The 5,311-nt window shown below is 32.8% G+C and overlaps 1 long non-coding RNA gene across 1 annotated transcript; it reads right to left on the bottom strand.

Moving 5' to 3' along the window:
• Positions 1-1,308: 1,308 nt before the first annotated feature.
• On the bottom strand, positions 1,309-5,107 carry LOC149771986 (uncharacterized). The gene is made up of 2 exons (XR_016418041.1): positions 4,920-5,107; positions 1,309-2,874 (listed from the first exon to the last, which is right to left on the bottom strand). It is a non-coding gene; the product is annotated as an uncharacterized LOC149771986 (long non-coding RNA).
• Positions 5,108-5,311: the final 204 nt, after the last annotated feature.

The following is a 5,311-nucleotide window of genomic DNA, read 5'->3' as shown; positions in this document are numbered from 1 at the left end:
TTTAAATAATTAATAAAGCTTATGTCACTCACATTCAAGCCAGTTGGGATTAAATATATACAGTAAAAATGAAAAATTCTGTACAGCATCAGATCTAGCTAGGATAACCTGAATATGTGACATATATTACAATTTGACCTACTTGTGTTGTTAATGCAGCAGAACAATCTGTTCGCAAAGTAATAACTTGGAAAAGGCTAAATTTAAAAAATGATGGTAAGAGCTCAAGCTGAACGTACTATAAATAGTAGTTTGGAATTTGTAATAGCAAGCCATAAGAGTTCCTTATACTGTATCTTAATTTTGATTTCTTTTTTTAGAATGCAGTCCACGAGGCATATGCCAGTGGACTTGACAGGGGTATGGCATGGCAGTTTGCCAAAAATAGGTAAATATGCAGGAGACAAAATTCTTAAAACATCATTACAATATAGCATTGTATTTAGAATGTCCACTAATTTCCATTCCATTTCGGAAACGTGCATGTAGCTGTTGTACCAGTTTCCTTCCACTGTACTTGCAGGGCCCTTGCTACTTTGTTAATTACATTAGTTTTTATAAGAAAAATATCTGTAACATATTTTTTATACTGCTACTGCAGAAGGACTTGATTTTATCATGCCTTCTATTGTTCGTGTAAGCCATTTAGTAAGATTTCTGTAAAAGCATCTTAAAACATTTAATTAAGTACATTATTTTACTTGAACGTTTTCAAGAAAACCTTGTTAGCACAAATGGGCCAAAATCACTGAAAATAGTCAAAGGAAATTCAGTAGTTATGATTATATGTAGATGACCCAATTGATTATAAAGCATGGAAAAATAATATGATATATGTTATGTTACAAATATATGCATTCCATATTTAAACCTGATTAGGGGGCCCTAGGTGGATGAGTGGTATAAGGAGTGCGCCAGTAATGATTACTGCTATCTCACCTTTGTGTGGTTTGAGTCTTCGGCTCCGCCAATGTAGGTATGTGAGAAAGCTTGTCAGTAGCTTCCCGTGGGTCAGTGGTTCTATAGGGTTTTTCCCAGATTCTTCCTCCACCAGTTATACTGTCCGCCATGTAAAGCCTATCATTTGCTGGAAAATGCCATTAAACTTACAAACCACATTAAACCTGATTGATGTTAAAAAATAATATATATATATATATATATATATATATATATATATATATATATATATATATATATATATATATATAAAGAGAGAGAGAGAGAGAGAGGGATAGAGAGAGAGAGTATCATTATATGTTGACAAAGATACGCCATTTCCCGTACAAAAATAATTCTACAGATATATCAAACTTTACAAAGTGCATATTTATTTTGATGTCTTTAAGCGTACGCAATACCGTTAGAGACCACACACAAAGACGGACAGAAAATGTGCATAACCGACCGCAATATATTAATATAAGAGTAACTATACTGAAACAAAGCTTTAAATCAGACTTGCAATTTTAATATCAAAACAAATATGTCTTCAGGCAAAGTATCGGCACTACATGCCGCAACGATGACAAATGTCACAATTTATTGGTAAGAATGGTTAAAGTTTGGGTTTTACAACCGATAATTGGACCAGTAAATGTAGCAAACGCCAGCAAATGTCGCTTTGTGGCATTTACTTGTGTTTGCGATCTTAGGTATGCCATAAGGTCAACACGTGGAGTATAATTCCTTCCATTGTTCAACATACAACCTTGATCCTTTTTTTTAACCTTCAGAGGGTAATATGGAGTGAAATATACCATGTCAATCCCCTGTACGCAAAAGTTTCTTCTTTTCGACCTTTATCTCTTTTCCCGTATGATCCAGCATTTGTATCAGATATGTTTTATTTTTACGTATTGGGTTATGTTTTGTATTGTGTGTGTATCCTATGTATTTGTTTATACTTTGTGTTGTGAGAGGGTATGCCTATAGTTGTATGACACACAACTGCATTTTCACGAGCATGATATTTCTAATTGTGACCAATATGCAATTCAAGTGAAATATGTCGAAGTCGACGTTATATAATGGTACATTTCCCACTGTATCGCCTGAATAAATATCATCAAAACAAATAAATAAATTCAAAATGAACCTGAGATGTTTGACGCTGCTTTCATTATTATCAATTTAGTTTGACTGTCGTTCAAAACAAGTCTGCTGTAATTATTTCCTAAGTGAAATTCGTTTGTACCACCATAAAATAATATAATTAATTTTGATTAATATTTATTTCTAGTATTCTTGACTAAGTAAAAACAAGCAAGAATATAAAAAGGGGAATGAAAATGCATTAAATACAAGTCATATTCGAAATGACATTTGACTGCACAAAGATTATTTTGGTTTTCAAACTAACCAAAGTGATATCGTACCTTTGGTTAAAATATACGGTCTGCCATCATATAATGTTCTATTTCTGTATTAAACTTGGGAATACTTCGTGCCATAAAAATTTTAATTTTTAAAAGCAAAAGAAAGTAAGCAGATATAACAAATATGTCAGCATCATCTAATGTTTTCTACTCATGTTGACGAATGTCTTCATTTCCGGAAGGAAAATAAAAGTCGACTATGCATATAGTTACGACTGTATCACTATTTTTCTCCTTGTCTTAAGTACCCTTTGCTTCCATGAATTTTAAGGGTCCGGTCAAAGGCATGCGAAGAAGAACTGCATCTGCATTCCAGCTTGCTTGGAAGAAGAAGGCAAGTGCCGCCTGAATCACCACATTTGCCCCGCATGTCCCCCTTGTCATAACAACGACCAAACCGATACCAGCACTGTCGTCCGTCCGTCTCAGCTATGATAATACACAGTGTCACACAAACGAGGACAGTCACGAAAGTGGACATCATGTTGACTGGGATCTGAAATGGATATATTTATTAGAAAAAAATCAGTAAATTCGTTATCGTCCTTGCGCTTCCTCTCAGCTGATGTAAACCTCATGATGTTTTAGCTTCTCGAAAGAGAACCAACATGTACGATCAATCAAGAAATATACATTTTGATGTATCTATTAGTTCTGAAGAACAAAAAAAAAAAAAACACTGACAGGTAATTGCGTGAAACTAAAAAGATTTTTAACAAGACTCCACACCAGTCGCTGTGAAGGAGAATGCTTGGAAAATCCACTTTACATGCATTGATGGGTCTATCGCTCTGAATGAATACATTATGCATTAGGGAAGAAGGATATGACTTATCTCTCAAATTGAAAAAGTACCTCCAATCTAGTTGGATATCTTGCTTGTTTTAACATCTTTATTGCGTTATTATGTCTTTGTCCTCTAAGATAAGATATTTTACCTTCTTTTCAAATGTTTTCATTTGCTATCTTATACACGGTGTTCGAACAATTTTATTAAATAATTATCATTCTCAGACAAATCAAGAAAGGCACAAGATATTACGTGATCAATATGAATGCCGTCATCAATATCAGTGTCAACATCAATGAAGCCATCAGGCTTTGCCATCTTCTGTAGCAGGCACAAGATAGTATACCTAATATTTTCATTGCAGTGTCTAATGTGATGTCTCTTACCATTACATGTTTTCTTACTTTTTTACCATGACATACCTCAATATGAAAACAATCGCTGAAAAACGCCATCGTGTTACCTCTCGATAGAATAATTCCGAAAAATATGTTCTCTATGCAAGAGATTTGGTCGCCTTTTCGTCGATGTAGTCTCACAGGTTTCAATCCTATCTAACATCCGTCTTATACTTCTTCTTACCTACTATTCAAATTTGCTATGTAAAAAAATGGTCAAATACATGTTCAGTGATATTGTTCATTTTCATTATATTCAGCATATTTCGTATGCTTGTTCGGCGGAAAGGAAATAGAATTTGATCTTCGTCTCCTCTCTAAAGTTGGTCGATTTATAATCGTTAGGTCTAGCCGTACCTCGAAGTCGCTTTATATACGGCACTATGTTTCCAATTCAGGGACATTTTATAACCAACAAATGAGTTAAAAGCACCGTTATAAACAACCGCACACTGGAGGTATGCATTCTTTGTGTGTGTGTGTGTGTATATATATATATATATATATATATATATATATATATATATATATATATATATATAGTTAGTCAGCTTGAAGGAAATCGTGTCACCGCCTTGCAGATAAACATTTATTAAATGAAGGAAACAGTTCTAACAATCGCGACAATAATTTATCTACTACATTTTAGATAAAATCTAAATTAAAAAATGGCCAGCATAATAAATATGGTAATGAATCTATTTCAGTAATTTTTTAAATATTCATTTCAATATCTATCAGAAAGATGAAACAAAATCCTTGGTTCCATGCAAATTTATATACAAATTCCTGATATATATATATATATATATATATATATATATATATATATATATATATATATAATGATCTTTTCATATATTAATCTTAAAGCGGACAGAATTAGTCAATTGTTTAAAAATACAGGTGTAATGGGAAAATATATCCCACCTACATTACATCTTTAGGGAGAAAAATCTTGTTTCATTTAGTAATTAAAGCTTGTACAAACATGCTGACAACCCAATGCGAATAAATGATACGTGTTTTGTTGCTTGCAGAAAATAAAATTCATGAACATCCGAATTATGTTTGATTCAAAATGTAATTTGTAACCAGGTCTAAATAGGTAACTGGTATTTTCATTCAGTATAGCAACGTAAATGATATATTAGGACATTATAACAATGTGCATGTATTACAAGTATAACCAGTTGTTAATGGATTCTAGCAAGCATATCACATATTCTTTATTCTTGAAACTGTAAAATATACAGTATCTGCAATATTTTAATTTCTTTGAAAATTACTTTTCAAATCAAACATTTTTCAATATTTGTACCAGAGAGACAGAGAGACAAAGGGTACTCTTACAATTATCTGTTTATCTTTGTAGGTTCCCTTCGACAAGCAGTCAGTGATAGTTTAAAATAACAGATTCGAAACACTTATAATAAATACACTGACACAAACACTAATTATCTAATTACACTTATTTTGGGGCTGTTTGCTTCATTTATAAAGCTCAGTCATACGTTAATTATCCCATCATTTTGGTTCAGTTTTCCTCACTGCGGAGAGAGAGAGAGAGAGAGAGAGAGAGAGCATCGGCTATATTCTGTAAATGATTTTCTTAAGCACAAGAGACTTCGGGTGTAAGAATTTATCTGATTATCTTTGCTTCAGTCCTGACATTTCAGTTTGCATCTAAATGAGAAATTACAGAACGAAGTTATCTGCCAATCAAAGCTCTATGAGGAATATGA

This window comes from Sinohyriopsis cumingii, unplaced genomic scaffold (genome assembly GCF_028554795.1).
Source record: "Sinohyriopsis cumingii isolate HCF-2022 unplaced genomic scaffold, ASM2855479v2 utg001527l, whole genome shotgun sequence".
In the NCBI taxonomy this organism is placed as follows: Eukaryota; Metazoa; Mollusca; class Bivalvia; order Unionida; family Unionidae; genus Sinohyriopsis; species Sinohyriopsis cumingii.
Note: the sequence above shows the minus strand (reverse complement) of the source record. Positions and strands in the feature narration are given on the sequence as shown.